General features: G+C 38.7%; 1 protein-coding gene across 4 annotated transcripts in view; it reads right to left on the bottom strand.

Moving 5' to 3' along the window:
* LOC137974030 (TNF receptor-associated factor 2-like) overlaps positions 1–18,891 on the bottom strand; it is a 53,962-nt gene that overhangs the window by 22,863 nt on the left and 12,208 nt on the right. For 2 of the 4 annotated variants that reach the window (XM_068820954.1, XM_068820953.1), the window contains exons 2-3: positions 8,257–8,327; positions 4,459–4,516 (exon numbers count right to left, since the gene is read on the bottom strand). The gene's annotated coding sequence lies outside the window, so the exon portion shown is untranslated. Of the gene's footprint in view, positions 1–4,458; positions 4,517–8,256; positions 8,328–13,913; positions 15,647–17,442; positions 17,523–18,891 lie in introns of those variants that run through there. The other 2 variants (XM_068820952.1, XM_068820951.1) reach the window with 2 other exon arrangements.

The following is an 18,891-nucleotide window of genomic DNA, read 5'->3' as shown; positions in this document are numbered from 1 at the left end:
ATTGATGCAAAAGTAAATAAATATTGATACACAGTTTTTAAGAAGACCAGAAGAAGTTTTCAGGAAGTGTCGATCGAGAATAAAATATTTTGCCATCAGAAACAAAATTTGCGACATGAAAACAACTTTGAACCCAGAATATAAAAAGTTACTATGCATCAATTTTGGGAGATTTTTGACACGTTCAATATTTCTATTTTACTTTTGGCTGCACAAGTAAATCGCAAAATCGAAAGTGACATCGATTTCAGCGGGCGCCGTTTTCAAGTTACCTTGCATGTTTTCTCGCGAAACAAAGGATTCATCTGTGTCAAAATGATGGAAAGACAGCGGTTTTTTGTTTTGTTAGTTTGGTTTTTTTTTCTTGCAAGTGTTTTTAAGATTGACAAGAAATGTGCGAATTCAACACAAAGATCACAATCGCCCATCTCTTGAGGTTGACCATTGTATCTGCAAAGTCCAAAATTTACTCTCCTAGACGAGGTTATTTATCACCAGGGAACTCCATCGTTTTGGAAATAGCAGCTGCTTTATTATTGATTAGCCTCACAAATTCTTGCCAATTTTGGAGCTCATTTTATTGAAACTCAAGCACGCTTTCAACAGACCTGTTTTTGTTCCTGAGTTATGCACGCGCTGCGGGCCTATTGTCACGACGGACTTTAACTCTTACACTCTTACAACCCGGTGACATAGTGTGTAGTGCACTTACAGTGCACTACCACAAAAACCCGAATTGAGTTACACCATAGAAAAACAATAGGGAGGGGGGAGAGGAGGGGAAAAATTGACACATTAATTAGTATAAGTATAAAACATTGAGATTTTACATAGGCTGTTTGAAATTCTAGTTGAACTCACTTCGATCACTTCTCAGAAATTACATTAAGTCAAATACTTAGGAATGTTTTTAAACATTCATGTGGTTTTCTTATTGCATGATGCACTGAAGAACAACTCAGTTTAAACATCAAACATCAAAAATGCCGAGGTCTTCCGGATTTTTATCTACACGAAGTTGAAGATGACCAAGGAATAAATCTTTTTACAAGTTACCAGTTACGTAACGTTTTTGGTTTTGAAAATGCAGCACGGCCACTCTTGTGACAGTAGACACTGAAATCCATTTTTGATTGAAAATTAAACATGTTTCCCGTTATGATTCTCCGTAGTTTGAACGTTTCAAGTACGTTAGGAGATGTATTTATACTCATGTGTGAAAAGTACATATATGCGCTTTCATGATAACTTTTATGGCGTGACTTTGAAGCTTACCATCCGATGCTCAAGTTAAAGGGCAACTGACGGCAAAAAAATAAGCATTTTTCATTTACACTTTAGACCATGCACAATAATGTTTTCAACTTTTTTCTGGCATATCCGTCTTTTTTCCACCTAAAAAAATGTTTTTATTCCGATTTTGGTCCATCGCATTGCGGCTCAGAATGGTGGAGTCATTTTTTGCAGATTATGACGTATGATATGGGGAAGACATGCGAGAACGCTTCATATGGAAGCAGTGTTTAGACTGATGTTTGTCGTGAATATTGTGTCCGCGGAGAAACAGCGAAGCAACGAAGAAAATGTCCACAGCAGCACTTGTGTTTACCTTGTTTCTCAAAATTACGAAATCTCTTTTCCCCATATCATACGTCACAGCAGGTTGCTTTGAGCCCGCACTGGAAAGGCCGAAAAAGCGGGAAAAGCCCAACTTCGAACGTAATTTTCTCGCAAAAAAAAAAAAAACAGGAAACGAGAAGAACTCCACAAACTTAATTTTACTTATGTTAGGCTTTCCAAATACAAAACTGTTGGAAAAATGGATGATTTTGCCCTTCAGTTCTCCTTTAATATTCGTTTTGATTTTACGGCAAGCTTATATATATTACTAAATATAGGGGGAGATATTCACCACGGAGAATTCCCCATTCTTCACATGAAAGCTTTAATCCTTACATTACAATAAATAATGCTCACTCCATGTACAGTGTAAACAAGACCATGTTGGAAAAATGTTGCGTGACACTAGTACTGAATTTAACATGTAGTCGATGAACGATTCAGATTTTCAAAAAAAGTTACTTAGTAAGTAATAACATCCACTGCAAACCTGATTTTTATTCTTTCCAAAAAGATACACCTAGAAGCTATAAAATGTTGGGAAAAAAAACCCTTAATTCCCTTCCTACGCGGAGAACAAATTTTTGCTCGTTGGCACTCTGTTGAGAGATATACCTGGTCTTGACGCTAATTTGCAAATAGTTTTAAGCTGAGGGACTGACTAAAATGATCCTAAATCAGTAGCATCACACCCCCGGGGAGGGGGTACTTTCCGAAAAATGTGGTGGGAGTGTGCGGCAGGCTTTCTGAAACCCCTACCCTATTTCAGGCCAAAATCTGTATTGACTTGACGCTTATTTGCATATAGTTTTAGGCAGTGATTAATATGATGCTAAATCAGTAGCTTCACACAGACCGTTAAGGAACAGTTAACTAAAGCTGATGCGTTAAAGCCTTTGGCAAAGACTAAACACTTGGGGCTACACTCAAAAACAGCGAAAAACAGGGAATCTTTATCCTTTCGAGTTTCAGTTTTTCACGTTGTCTCACGGTTATTCCAAATCCTTCAAGATCAGGAGAGTCACTGGAGAGTTATTTTAATGTTAATGAACTAATTGATGCGATGTCCAAGGTAAAGGAAATAAGGTGTAATGTGTATCATAATCCAGTGCTATCTTATTCAAAACCTAAATTTTGTTATCTGAAGTGGCTATTGAAATGTAGTTTGTTTTTTAGTGTTGTTATTCAGCATCCCCACACTACACGCCTAGACTAGCTCGGCTATTTGCGTGTAGTGTGTGTATCTAAACTTATTTGTGGATTTATAAAAACTACGTAAATAAATAAAATAAAACAAGTAATAATTATCAACTATTCATCGAAGTGGAGGTTCGCGGCTCGGTAAATATCCACCACTAGTCACCGACACTGAGGTGAATATTTGTTTTAGTATATACTACTGAAAACAGTGAGATAATATAGCACAAAAAGATGATTTTAATTCATTTATTTCTGCAAAGATTACAACATTTTCGGGGGCAAATTCCGCGCGAATTGCTCGGAGGTGAGTAACAATGGTATCCGCAGTTTGAGTAGCCAATCAGGGCGCGCGTTCAACGCTACCCATTGCTTTGCTATATACTAAATAAAGTTAGTAACTGACACCTGAGACTCTCCATATATGGTTGTACATATCACGTGGTAAATCACCTGATCTTTGAACGAGACACGAGTCAATTTACATGCCATGTGGCCGCAATGGTTGTTCCACCGAAGTCACCTAAATTTTAGGTGAGATCGCCTAGCCATTTATCCCAATATCGGCAACGTTTAAGAAGATTTGTCGGTCAACATAAGAAAAGCTTCAGAAAAGACAACGTTATGTGGAAAGGTTGCAGCGAAGCGTGAATTATAAGTGATGCGTCATGCTCAATATGTTGCAGGAGCAGGTATGGACGAAAAGAGGATTTCTCTTGTATTTTTGTAAATAATTCTTCTCTGTATATAATACCTTAACATCAGAGACAATTCACGTCAGCTGTCAGGTTGGAAAGCGGGAAGATCTAAGTTACTTTTGAGCGAGCAAGATACGCGAACAATTTTGTAGCATGACACCGGGAATGAAACGAAGTTAGCATAATTTCTTCCTGAAAACTTGGCTCCCTATTAAAGCTAATTGAATTTTACAATTCAACGGCGGAAACGCTAAATTTCGTGTCGTTCTACGGAGCAACATTTTCACACATGGGTTACTGTTGAAATAGTCATTATATTTGCAGACGCAGTTTTGGTTGGATCTCCCATGTACCAATAACAAAAGCGGTTTTCTGATAATAAATATTGATGCAGTGCTGAAACCATCAAAACAACTTCTCAGCATCTTGTCGATTCTTCTTTGCAAATCTCTTGTTGGCTAGAACTTAACAGAAATACAGTCCTGTCCTCATTAATTTAGCGACACTGTCGATTTTGGTTGAAATAAAAGTATTTGAAAAAGGAAAACAATGTTATGCAAAATATTTCATTTTTTATTATTAAACAGAAAATAGCGCTTAATTAATTAACGATGTATTTCACTACTCATGATAACTCATTACAAAACAGTATTCGCTTCTTCGCTCCAATTTTCTTTTGAAATCGTAATCCTTGGTTCGATTTGAGCGCATGTTAACTTGTGCAAGCGAAGCAAAATATCTCCAAAGATGCGTCATGAATAAATTTTGATAGTACATCGGGGTTATTTTCGGTTTGAATTCTTGCTCGCAGGTGGCAACAGGCAGCGTTCAAAAGCGATCTATCTGCCACTATACTGTCGATAATTCCTTTTTTCCGTTTCGAACTATACAAGATATCCAAACGCGAAAATTTCAGCGGAAAGGGTTCTGTCGCATTCTATACCTTTCTCTCGCTTATTTGTTCACATCCAAATCCAAGAGTTCAATACGATGTGTGTCTCCTGAAATTATAAACAGAAATTAGTGTTAAAAATATCTGCGAAATTTGTCGTGAATGTAAGTCCGAGTTTACTCGATCTGCATCGTACTTGCAAAACTTGCCTTATTACTGTGAACCAGGTGACGCTTCGGCGTCATTTTTTTTTTGCTTTGTTTTGGTTTTTCTTTAGGGGGTGGGAGGGGGGGGTTGTTTTCATTTTATGACTTAGGGGGAAAGATTTCCGCACAGGTCCCTACTTCATTATGCATACGCACCTTTGTTTCAAGAAAACGAAAGCGATAACAATAGACTTCCTTTGGGACTGTTGCGCATTGTTCTTTCTTCTTAGAGTTTTTCTTTTTTTCTAAGTTTATTTGTACTTTAAAAAACCGGTCGATTTTCTGACTGAAGTACAGAAAATCGAACATTTTTTCTTGAAATCTTAGCACTTTTCCTGCAATTTCAGCCATTTTTCAATTTTAAAATATGCTAGGAAAGTGGAGTTTCAAGCAATCTTTGTAATAGGGTTCAGATTTTCATACATAACAAACAGATCAAATAAAAGTACTGTTATCAAAAATTTAATGGCTACCTGCTCTTTTTTTCGTGAAATTGTACTTTCTTTCTGTTTACGAATTCGCCGAAGCACCGTAAAGTGTATGTTTTCTTTCTTCCCTGTATAAGGCACGGTCATCTCAGGGTCACGGTGCATTTAGTGGGCTTTTGCGTTTATCGTACTTTGCAGAGATCGGCAATATGCTCAAGGATGTTTGCTTCACTTTGGTAGAGATCCATGGATGTTCCTGTATGAGGAATTCTTCGTTTCACTCCCCACCATGTTTTTTATTGGCTTGCTGCGGGCTCGTTTGTCTGGGTCGACGAAGTTTAGGCGATGGTTAAGTGTGAGATTATGTTAGCCCTCCTCTAGTATGCAATTGCACGCTTTTCTTAGGTCACTAGGGCTAATATTTTTTCAAAGGAAATCTTACTGCTGCAGAATCGTGAGTTCTGGCGGATTGAAGCTTTCCCATTGCAGCTTTTTTCATGAGCTTGGCGAAACAAATCCATCTCTCGATGCACTGTGACTTAGCCAACTGACCGCGTTTCTGCACCCACGTTTTGGACAAATTGTGTTCTTTGCACCACTCTATGCACCGCTCGGGTCGGCTATACTGAAGCAGAGACAATTTCCAAATGTTCAAATCTCGCTCTGCTGACGCTATTACTTCGGAAATCGTGTGTTAAATCACACTGGAAGCGTGGTGCACTTTTTCATGCAGTGAACTTGTAAGAGTGCCGTTCGGGGCATGAAGGAAAAGTAGATTGTAGATCACAGCAATACTGAATAAACCTAAAACTATTACAGAGACTAACCTTAAGCCTAAACAGTGTCTTTAGTCCTAATTAGGGTTACGGCTAGCATTATTAAAGGGATGGGGGTTGTTTCAAGAGTAGTAAAACCGGGATCTCTGAACTGTAACCTTCGTACTGTAAGTGCTCGGCACGGCACATGTATATAATTACTTATCATTGTTATGTAAATAGTCAGCCAGAATTCAAGATCGTAAAAGGTTTGAACCCAGGAGTCATATAATTAAGTGAAGTACGATCGGCCGGGTGAGTGTAGTCCTGAGAAGGACTGTTTCAGATGACATTGACTGACCGTCGTCGTTTTGACTGACGTTTCGACAACCTGAGCGGAAGTCATCTTCAGACTCAAGTGATTTGTTTAACGTCAGTAGATACTATAAAAAACTCCGGTCATAGATGTCATTGGTCAACTTATTCGTGATGCTATTGGTCGACTGTCAGTTGAGCCTAGATGTAATTGGCTGGGAAGACTAAACAGTGATTGGTGCGTTTCGATCCGTCTAAGGTCTGTACGTGTATAGCAGAATACGTTGGGCAGTCTGTATAAAGTAAATTAGTGTGTTATTTGTCTGTTGATGTCGTCGATGAGTGGTTTGTAGGGTGCGGGAAGTTGTAGGCATCGGTTTATTGGCGTCTGTTCTAAGTTAGTAAACCAGCTTTCCACAACGATCCGTTGGTAGTAGTTAGTGCTGTAGGTAACATAATATCTACTGGTACGAAAAGTAGCAACAGTGTGAGCGACCTGTGCAAAGAAGAGGGAGAGGCAGAAAGGGAGACAGAGTGAGAGCGAGACAGAAATGAGATCCATTTTTCTTCACCCCATAAGTACAAATTAGCCATGTATATATTCGATACCCTTGGGTATACGTATTGTTCTACAAAACAATAGCGCGATTACGTAATTAATTTATTTTGTATGCATAATGAAGTAGGGACCTGTACGGAAATCATTCCAAACCGGGGAACAATTATTACTATAAAAGGTGCCCATACTATTGTGACGTTAGTGGCAAGTTACCTTAGCAACAGGAAAGCCATTTAAAAACACCCTCTGTGTTGAGTATTGTCAGCATGCAGAGCATGCGCCATCAGGCGTGCGAGTAGCGACATGAGAGGCGGCCATGTTGAATATTTACGCGATGAAGACTAGATCTGAGTTTGTACCGTCATCGGATTTGAAAATAGGGACTTTAAGATCGACGACGGCGACGGTACACGAAAATGTCACCTCAAAATATATCTTGGCTCTATCAGTCTCGTTCACGTCCTAAAATATAGGAGAAGTATCCTAAAAATACATTGGTACGAGCGGTTTCAGAGTGAAAACAGATAACGAACGATTCTGTCGCATGCTTACGTTGCCGTCAAAACCTCAAATGTTGTGATTTCACGTCGTGGTTATGCAGAGAGGACCGCAAACATACTTGCTAAAATTCGTGCAGCACGATTATTTATGCTCTTTTAACCAATGATATTATTGTTTTGTGGCGTTGTCGTAGTCGTAGCCGTCGTCGTTCCTAAATTCCCTATTATTCGCGTATCCAAAACTTTCCACTCAAGAGAGCGGATTTAAAAAGTTGCGGATTGGCATGCCGGATTCGCCGGATACGTGTGGACGGAGGGCGAATCCGCAAAGAAAAAGTTGCGGATTAAAAGATATCCAGATAAGTGTGGACGTGGCAGTAACGCGCCTCTTATAGATAGACTAACTTAGCTGATTTATCAGAGATTTAGAATCTTAAGACATTAATCGATGTACCCACTAGATTCGTCAAACGTCCGAGAGACTTCTTGGTTGTTATTTTCACGAATGACAAATCCAAAGCGCTTTTACCTGACGTTGTAGATATACAGAAAGGCCTTAAAGATATTATTTTCGAAACAAAGGCAGAAACCGAAACGAATTTTGGAATTGCTACAGTCTAGGAAGAAAAAACAAACAAATGAGATCATCGTCAATTAAAAAAAAAGAATGCCGCGATGACAAATATGAAGGAGTTGGCCAGAGTTTTCAACATTTTTTTGTCTCTTGTAATTGTCGGTCTTTCTGAAATTAAAGAGCAAGACTAATTTGCATCAAATTTAAGTGCACATCCCAGTGTACACCCGATTCTAAGAAGTCCAAAAAGTCATGCGTAACGCAATGTTTTTCATTGAATTTATTAATGAAGCACAGTGCGAAAGAATCTTAATTATGAAGCATCAACGTTCGAAAGTCTAGAAGACATGACCTTCTTCCCAAAATTAATAAAAGAATCTGCGCCAGTAATAGCTCAACCGCTCCCTTGGCTGTTTATTTATTTTATTATGCATGCTGTAATAACTACTTTTGTAATCTGACATTTTTGTTGATTTTTTAAATTAAAACTCTTTAATTTGGGTAATTCTTACCCAAAGTTTGAGGATTTGTAGCCTTCTTCCTTCTTTTGGGACTTTGAATATGTGCTTCAATGTTCAAAGTGCTGAAAATAAAAAAAAGTAATAAATAGAATTAATGAAGAAATAATCCCAACTTCCTGTCAGCAGGCCGTTCATCGTTTCAGTCGAAAACGAAACGTATACGAAATAGAGATTACTTCATGGAAAATGAGCGCGTACGATTTTTATTCACGAGTTGAGTAGTATCAGAAAACGAACGAGTGAGTTTTCTGATACGAAACAACAAGTGAATAAAAATCGTACAAAGCATTTTCCATGCTGTAATGTGTTTATTTCATAGGTACGTGGGTTTTTTTCGTGGTAGTGTTTGATAGAAAAATTTATTTCGCACAAATTGAGTGGAGCGATGAAAGCAATAAACAGTGGTTTAAAATCGCCCAATCGACAATTTATTTAATAAAATTTACAACGCTTGCAGTGATTCAGATATTCCAAAGTAGCCGAAAGAAGTTCATGCTTCTTTAGTTGTTTTGGTTTGGACCAAAGAACCTCTCTGGTTTTCTCAAATACCAAGTCGTTTGTTATGCTTCCGGAATAGCCCTTTTTCTTCAGTTGTCGTTCCAAGCTAGCCACTAAACTTCGAAGGAAAGTCGGCTCTTATTCATTGCCGTCTTTAGTGCGGACGGAGATGATAAATTGGTTGATGTATTCAGTATTCGTTCAGCTCAACCGCTGGAATAACTTTCATTTTCCTGTCTTCGACCTTCGTTTTCAAAAGTCGTTTAAGCAATCGTTCAGCTTTTTGAGCGGCATTTCTATTTCCTTCAGTTTCTTGTTCAAAAATAAATTCCTCAACTGAGCAAACAGAAGCAAACCTTCCCTCGGCCATTTTTCAAAGCGTGCGGTTTTTCATTGCAACGGCCATCGGATGACGTTCCACTCGATACGTTTATCCACCACTAGGGAAATTTCGTCCTTCGCGTTGCTGATTGGAGGAACGATATTTCTTCACAGTGAAATTTTGTCGTTCGCGTTCCTGATTGGCTACATTTAGAATCAGTACGAATTTTATTCACTATGATTTTCGTGGATAAATCTCAGTACCTATGAAATAAACTAAGAATCTCTTAGATTTTAAGGAAGGCTTAAATTTTTTCTCTAAAGTTAAAAAACACCTCTGGAGCAAATTCATAGCTTGCTGCCCAATTGAAAAAAAAAGTTGGCTCTGCATCCGCCCCATAGGATGTTTTTTTTTAAACTTTCAAAAAAGTTTATCGTAGCCAGCTAATCACTGACTAATTACTTTCCAGCAATAAAAAATGGAGGTCACCGAGTTAACTTTTCGGGGAGATATAAGCATTTCAAGACCAGATACAGGGTGTTTTAAGATAGCTTTGTAAAACAGTTTTAAAAATATAGAGAATTAAAGCAAAGGAATCGACTGCTTTCGCCAGACGTCTGGTTCATAATATGTTATTAGATTTATCTCCGGAAGTCCATGGATTGATGGCTGTGGCTATGTTTATTGAGTGATTTCCCAGCCTTTAGAGGCACTCTCAGCATTCAGAATCTTAATCGATAGAATTCTTTATAAAGCATATAGGCGTGGCAAACTCCTGGCATCGAAGATATGTTGCTGACAATGTAATTCTCTAACTGGGAAAGTGTTCCCAGAAAAGGGTTCCTGAGTAGCAAGCAAGAGATAAGGAATCAGCAGGTGTTACTGGTCCGGCACTTTATCAAGTTGTATAATTATTTTTAGACAATTTACAGTTAATGTTTCTCCTTTCTTATCAAAATATCCCCGTTACTGGAAAATATGTCTTCTAAATATTCAGCTCACCATAACCGGAAGAAGTAAATAGCAATGACTGGTGAAGAGCGGTCTCCATTCTTTTTTTCACATGGAATAAACAACCTGCTCCTTGTCTAGTGATTTCAGTTCAATCTCGCTAACGTAAGATGTTTTATTAAAATTTTATGACCTGGCCTTTCTTAACACGACGAGAAAGAAAGGCCTCTGCAGACATCGTGTAAGAGATTAACTATCAATAGAGTTATTTCAGTAGAGTTAAGACTTATAGTAAGAGTTATCGACTGCCAAAATCCTGAATTCAAGATTTTGGATTTTGGCAGTACAAAATCGTGAATTCAGGATTTTGGAAACTTAACTCTAACTCTACGACATAACTCTATGAAAATAACTCTAAGAATAGCTGTCCCCATCGTGTGAAGTTTTTATTGAGTATTGGCCCCGGTTGTTCAAACAATGGGTAGCGTTATCCGCCGGATAAATCACTATCCAGTGAGTAAGTAATAGCGAAACCAATTGCACTATCCATTGGATAGTGATTTATCCGGTGGATAGCGTTATCAACCTTTTGAACAAATGGGGCCAGGACGTCATACTGAGGGCTCGATTTTGATGCGCGCACTGCCTAGACCGGTTTGACCGAAGTGACTAGCCTAGAAACTTAAAGTCGAATTCGACATGAAATTGCAGAGCGTCTCTTGCGCGCTCTCTGGTGAGTTTTAGAAAGGTTCTGCTCACAAGCTCAATACACCTTTTGCTGTTCACTTACGCAAAAGATGGATTCATTTGCGTCTCCGGTAAAAACTATACGGCAAATATACTTTCATGAACTTCTTTAACGCGAACGAACCTTAAATAAGGCTATTTGCATATGTATTAACATTCAATAGCATCAACGGATGAACAATTGCACCTTTGAACAACCAAAGGTACCAAATATACTTTCAATCTCGCGCAATGGTCAGGGGCACCCAACGTCAATTCTAGGCTCGGGGAACGAAATCTATTGTCTATGGCGCGAATAAGGCCAATTCCCGGAAAATGAACAAAAAGAAACCACCGTCTGGGGCCTTACGAACACTCAGCATCCCAGAGAAAAGGAAAGTCATGAAACCGCTAGCCGAACGATCTGGGGTGAGAGATGCCCAAGAGCTCTCTAACAGATGCTGTAGTTCATTTTCCACTGTCGGAGTAGGTTAAGAGCCTCAAAGATGGGAGCTTCAATATGTTAGCTAATCTAACGATCATAAAGAATATCATCATGAAATACGGCTACGATCTGCTTCTTGCAAAGAATGCAAGATAAGGAAAATAGCAAAGCCTGCACCTATTTATACCCAAGGCAGATCCCAAGCGAATAAAGTTGACTAAATTAGTACAGGGACAGAGACTAAGAAGTGCTCAGCGTGTACGGAGAAACACTCGCCTATCGGCTCGTGTTTCCCCCTACACTTCTTTCATGCTCTAGCCGCTTCCTGCGTGCTTTACAACAGAACAGAGCACAGTCAAGGCTTCTTTATTTGTTAAATAACAATGAAAAGTGACAACACAACAAAACTGTTTGAAAGAAACTAGATGGGTTAATTCACAGAAAATAAACTATTAGATTTTAATTCAAACAATGGTATTTTCAGTGTGTTTCAGTCATTCATTAAATGGGAAATAAACCGTTATAAAATACATAATGCGAGTTTCCAATGGCTAATAACCAGATTGACGTTGTCCATTATTTCCAAATGCGAACTACAATAAACCTATGGCCACAGTTTCAAGAAATAAGAGAAGTGCAAGTGTGACATCTTCGACTTTAGTGACAGTGAATAGAACATACACTTACATATCAAAACATATCATAAAAAAAAATTAAACAAAAAAAATTGTTTTCAGGATGATGCATCCAGAAATTGTTTGCAAAGACAGCAACACATAAAAAAATTGTCTGTGTTGAAACAAATTCATCCCCCAACCTCCAAAAAATAATGGTCCGTCCCTAATGAAATTAATTACACTTGTCAGCGGTTTGTCGATACATTGACATGCGGGATAAGTGTCACGTGACACTGAGAAAGCCATGCATGCAAAGTCAATTCTTGTTTCATTGTAAGATACGAGCCACGTTCTCACTCTCCCTTTTCGCGTTTTCTAGCTGTTTAAAGTTGAGAAGGGTATCATGTGACACGGAATCGGGGAAAACAACACCTTCGAGGGCTGTTCCTTTCTTTTCTGAATAAATTTTAGACCTCGCTTTTAAAAGTTGATTTACAATCTCCTCCTCCTCGATCAGCTAACAACAGGAAAAAAGACGAACGATGTGTCCAAGCATGGGGTGAGTCATCAAATTCGTACTTGAGCTCGCTTGTCTACATTTGACCTTTCAACGTTATACATAAAGATTTTCATCGATCCGCTCGTCAAGATTTCAAGTCATCAAGAGCTTCTCTTTCGCAACTATCCACATTTTTTTGCAACATGATATCTCCAAGTAGAAAAGTATTTCACTACTGCCATTCCTGTTCGTCATTTACTCACGCCTCATTATCCTGATTTGCCCTCGTTCGTCCGAGATCCTAACCGGATTTGCCAACGTTGCCAACGAGTTTTCTCGTTTTCCTTTAGTAGATATAATTTTACCTATGCCTGATTTCATGCCGTCTTCATTTTAAGAATTATTCAAACAATGTTCTTAAATCTTAACCTAGCATGTGAAAAAGGGTAAAGCCTAAAGACCAGTGTGACAACTAATTAGAATTTTTGCTTCGGTTGCACATTTTGATTCTATTTGTTATTTTGCAGTTTAAAATTGACTCTCCCTTGTATGCGTATACTTTCAGTTTATTGTAATCGAACTAATACACTTCACTGAACAAAAATACTGTATTTCTTTGCTTTAAAATCTGCAACAGTTGAACGTAAATGGACTGATATTGACAGATAGTCGATTACGAAATAACTGTCTATTGTGTCTTTCACAAGAAAGAACGATCTTCAAGCCGTTGTCACGATTTAGTCGATATCACAAAATATGCAAAAAACGATCGTGAATAATGGGAAATCCCCTGCGAGATTTCCAAGCAGGCGTTTCATAACTTGCATAAATAGAAGAGCTTATTGTAGTGCTTTTGTAAAACCAAGATCACTACAAAGCTCTTTCGGATCTTTTTGCATAATTCGTGTTGAACATATCGGGTTGCAGCTTTCCGCAAGTTATCTCTTCATGGTCAATTTCATGTTCAGTTCTCCAACCGTTGTGTTTTGTCATATTGCTGAATCCTTCGCCAGCCATAAATTGCATAGTACAATATTTACCCAGGAAGCTCCACTCACGCGAAAGTAATTTGCAGGGAGGTCCTGCATATGATTGAATTGGGAATTTAGAAATATTGGTTTTTGAGGAGAGGGAAAACCGGTGAACCAGTGCGACAACTAATTAGAATTTTTGCTTCGGTTGCACATTTTGGTTCTATTTGTTATTTTGCAGTTTAAAATTGATTCTCCCTTGTATGCGTATATTTTCGGTTTATTGAAATCGAACTAATACACTTCACTGAACAAAAATACTGTGTATTTCTTTGCTTTAAAATGTGCTACACTTGAACTGATAAAAATGTGCTACAGTTGAACGTAAATGGACTGATATTGACAGATAGTCGATTACGAAACAACTGCCTATTGTGTCTTTCACAAGAAAGAACGATCTTCAAGCCGTTGTCACGATTTAGTCGATATCACAAAATATGCAAAAAACGATCGTGAATAATGGGAAATCCCCTGCGAGATTTCCAAGCAAGCGTTTCATAACTTGCATAAATAGAAGAGCTCATTGTAGTGCTTTTGTAAAACCAAGATCACTACAAACCTCTTTCGGATCTGTTTGCATAATTCGTGTTGAACATATCGGGTTGCAGCTTTCCGCAAGTATCTCCTCATGGTCAATTTCATGTTCAGTTCCCCAACTGTTGTGTTTTGTCATATTGCTGAATCCTTCGCCAGCCATAAATTGCATTAGTACAATATTTACCCAGGAAGCTTCACTCACGCGAAAGTAATTTGCAGAGAGCTCCTGCATATGATTGAATTGGGAATTTAGAAATGTTGGTTGGTGAGGAAAGGGAAAAACCGGTGAACCAGGAGAAAAACTTTTCATAACATAGTAAAGAACCAACAACAAACTTAACCCACGACTTCGGAATCGAACCCGGGCTACAGTAGTGGGAAGCGAGTGCAATCACCACCATGTTATCCTTGCTCCCCAGCATCAATTCTCAAACGGGCGTCATTTAATACGTGTATTTTCGTACCCAACGCTTTTGAGGTCTTCTTATGGAGATTGTCTCTGATGTTGTATTCGCGGAAACTGGCGCGTACTGTGACATTTTGACGCTAGGAGTCCGGCTCCTCTCGGAGTTAAATGCCCTACCAATCGCCCATAGGAGTTTTCGAATGGGACAGCAACATTTTCTTAAAATAGGATACGTCGGTTGAGACCCCCCGCATAACTATGACAAAGGCTTTGTATGTGCGTGTCACCGATTGCTGGGGTAAATATACTAGAAGATTCAGTCAAAATCTTTCACGCGATTGTGGTGGAGGTCTTAGTTTTCGTAATACAGAAACAAATTTAGGTCTTCCTGCAATAGGTCCTAGTTTCGAGGGTCTTGAAAGACCTTTCACGGATAGAAATTTAATAGAGCATGAGCTTAAACTGAATCCTAACAGATGTAGGCATTTACCGTATCTTGCAATTGAAGTGGCTTGCAATGTTGTCGAGTGTATCTTTGGTCTTGATTTGGGTTTGTTGCTAGTTTGGAACTCATGTGAAAGAATTCGCGAATTCGTATTTTTTGGAATTTTACGGAAGCTGATGGAATCTTGATTGATTATGGAAAATGATGTGCAGGCTTCTTCGATTGTGAGTATAAACAATGATGTCAAACGCAAAATAAACCCATTGCTTAGCATTAAAGAACATTATTGAAAGATTATCTTGTACCAAACTGCTATTTTTATGTGAAAGTGATTTTAGGACTATTTATTTCACGAATATCATTTAAGGCAAGTTTTAAATCCACGAATATTTAATTTATTATTAGTCCACACAGTTACCGATATCAATCAAGTTTTAAACTTCACCAATGCACCAACGGTTGAAGATTCTGTACATTGTCTGTGGCTCACAGTAGGGACTTTACGATCTACGACGGCGACGTCAACGAAAACGTCACCTTAAAATATAACTTTGCACTATCGTAAGTTTCTCGCGGTTAGGCCATCTCGTAAGCGTCGTACAATGTGGGCGAAGTATCCTAAAAATAAATTGGTACGAGCGGTTTCATAGTAAAAATTGAGAATACAAGATTTGCATTTGTGCGCTCGCGTTGTCGTCAAAAACTCAAATTTGGTGATTTCACGTCGTTATTGTGCAAAGTACCGCACGAAAATGTGTTCAAACGCGTGCCGCACGTGCAACACGATTACTTTTCCTCTTTTAACCAATGATATCGTTGTTTCGTGGCGTTCTCGTTGACGACCGCGTCGTAGATCGTAAAGTCCCTAGTGTTTAACCCATGACGCAGTGGAGTCACGTTCGAGCCTGGCTCCCTCTTTAGCCGTTTGCTGTTTCTCTTTATCTTTACAATATTTAAAAAAGAACAGATCTTTTATTTCTTTGTATTAATATCAAGAAGTGTCATTAAAATACTGTAGAACTACTTTTGTCTTTTTTACGATATTAAGATATATATAGATAAACAACAAACGTTTCCAAGTAACCTGACAAAAGCAACATACATACTGTCAACTTAACGTTAAGTTTGAAATTATCAAAACAATTCGTGGTATACCGTCCGAAAACTTGAAGCTGTGAGGTATTTTCGGTACCTTGAGCTTCTGTAGTCAAAGAAAATGAAGTGCAACGTGATCTCTTCACGCTAATACGCATACACTAATTGAGTAAGTAAGCAACTTTATTTCAGTGTCAATCTAAAAATGATAGTAGTTGAAAACGACTAAACGGGAACACTATAAAAACTAAAGATAGGAACTAAAAAAAAAGATGACAGAGTCGGGGACTCTGATGTTGTTTGCTATAGTCATAGGGAGCCCACACAAACAGTGTGTCTGTTTGTATGTTCGAGATATAAAGAAATGTATGGAAAATATTGAAGAGTCCTAATATAGTAAACTTACATCGAGAAATGACTATGTTAAAGCTCAAAATAACCTCAGTTGTTGTGTATTGTCATTTCTGCGGCTGAAAATTGTGAATTTGAGCGATTTGGTGGGTTTTCCCTTGACTGTTACTACACGTCCTTAGAAGGAGACAAGGGTGGAAAGCTCATTTTCGACCGCTCCAGCGTCAAGCCGATTTTCACCCAGAAATTAGAATCGCCCGTCTTTCAAATCGAACACCAGATAAACTGAAAGGTTGACGCTTCTTCTCGTGCCATTCAATCGAAGATCCATTCAAAATCCAAGCGCTAACCGCCAAATAATTTTCGAGAAATGCAGCTTTCGAAGCGACCAGCATCCGCGGCCGGGATTTCGTGTGCCAAGGAGCAACCGTCACGCTGTTTGCTCCACACTGATTGGATGTTGCTAAACAATGCATCCAATCAGTGTGGAGCAAAGCAACCTTGGCACACGAAATCCCGGCCGCGGATGCTGGTCGCTTCGAAAGCTGCATTTCTCGAAAATTATTTGGCGGTTAGCGCTTGGATTTTGAATGGATCTTCGATTGAATGGCACCAGAAGAAGCGTCAACCTTTCAGTTTATCTGGTGTTCGATTTGAAAGACGGGCGATTCTAATTTCTGGGTGAAAATCGGCTTGACGCTGGAGCGGTCGAAAATGAGCTTTCCACCCTTGTCTCCTTCTAAGGACGTGTAGTAACAGTCAAGGGAAAACCCACCAAATCGCTCAAATTCACAATTTTCAGCCGCAGAAATGACAATACACAACAACTGAGGTTATTTTGAGCTTTAACATAGTCATTTCTCGATGTAAGTTTGCTATATTAGGACTCTTCAATATTTTCCATACATTTCTTTATATCTCGAACATACAAACAGACACACTGTTTGTGTGGGCTCCCTATGTGCAAACCACGTTCTGTCGTCAAATATTCCAGTGGGGCCTAATTATCGACAGAGAAATTGCTGTTACCTTTTGGCTTTGTGTCGTGTCTGCATTATGCATGGGATTTAACCTGCGATCAGGCGTAGTTTTCTTTAGACAGGCGCGAAAAGCTTCGTACCAGTTCGCCTGATCGCAGGTTACATGGGATTAAGGAAGTGATTATGTCGTTTTACAACATATTTTGAAGTTGAGCAAAGAGTTAAGTATTTCGTCACTGAAAAAATAAGTATTTCGTCACTGAAATCGGCTCACCTGATTTTTTGTAACTGAAGTTATGGACTCAATGTATGTAAAGAATATGATCCGTTCGCTGAGTTCATTTAATATTACTGAACAACCACACTTACATCTAACTTTTTAAGTAAACCAAAATTTTAACGGCCAAGAAATTTCCTCGATTGTGGTTGGTCTAAAAAATTTTTAAAACTCTTGTAATTCACTAGCAGAAACGACCGCCGGAAATACGTCTGCGTTCGCAGGCTAGTAATTCACTTCCCGCTTGAAGTTTAAATCAACCAATCACAACCTTTGTTTCAATCACCATAGAAACAGTGTATAGGCTCTAAATTAGGGCTTTGTTTCTTTCAGAGTGACGTGACATTAAACAATTTACGCCTCCTTTGTCAGTCTTTTAATGCAAATTTTCCCTTTCTTTCATAACTTGTCTCTTCTTTTCTCGGAAATTGTTATTTTTATGATTAGTTGGTAGGAGGACTTCGTATCTTCTTATTCGGTCTGTAATCATACTCGTGATAAACAAATCGGACTCTCGCTGCGCAGTCGTTCGATTTTGTTGTCACTCATATGATTACAGACCGAATTGGACTCCAATCAGTCCTATTATACCATTACTTATCGTCTCCATATCGACCGGTACGCAACGGAAAGTCGAAACGAAAGTCAGCGGCTGTTTATCGAGGGAAATAGGCGCGCAAGGTTATTGCCGCAGTTTTCGTAATTTTTTTGACCTAGGTATTGGGTTAAATCTTGTTAAAGATATCTACGCTATTGAAGACACGCAACGACGGGCATCAAGCCTTGCCCTAAGACATCACCGAGGCTTTAGGTCTGATGAAGACCGATGCAAAATGTTAAAACTCATGGCCCTTTCTGTCAACTCGTATGTCCCACTTCTCTCTCATCGAGTGCGAAAAGGTTAATATTTGGCTAATGTCACTTTAATCTTGAACTCGCGAAAGTTAGATATACTCAAACTTAACACTATTATAATCTGCACCCTAAAACAGTTAGAATAATTGTTATAAATATTATTTGTCTACGTTGATCGTGAGGTCGTGGAATAACCACCCCATGGACATCGTGGAAGCCGGCAGTGTTGAAGATTGAGAACTTTATTTCTAGTAAATCCATATTTTTAGCTCTTTTTATAGATTAAACCTGGTCAATGATTCTATCCAGGCGCGTAGCGTCCTATACGCAAATACGCACGTGCGTACTTGAAGTGACCAGAAAATTTTGAAATTTTATAATAATTGTTTGTATTTTAAACTTTTACTTGTACGCAACCAAGATTTCCTTATGAAAACACCACATTGATTAAATTCTAAAAACTAAAACAAAAGCTATACCATTTTCTCACTTAGTTTTGCATTGTACTTTTTTTACACTAAACAATGCAGTGTTGTTTGGTCAGCGTGCAACAAAAAGGCGAAGTTGCAAAGGAGCGACGTTCCAAGAACG

This window comes from Montipora foliosa, chromosome 10 (genome assembly GCF_036669935.1).
Source record: "Montipora foliosa isolate CH-2021 chromosome 10, ASM3666993v2, whole genome shotgun sequence".
Classification (NCBI taxonomy): Eukaryota; Metazoa; Cnidaria; class Anthozoa; order Scleractinia; family Acroporidae; genus Montipora; species Montipora foliosa.
This window is presented reverse-complemented; position numbering and strand designations above follow the sequence as displayed.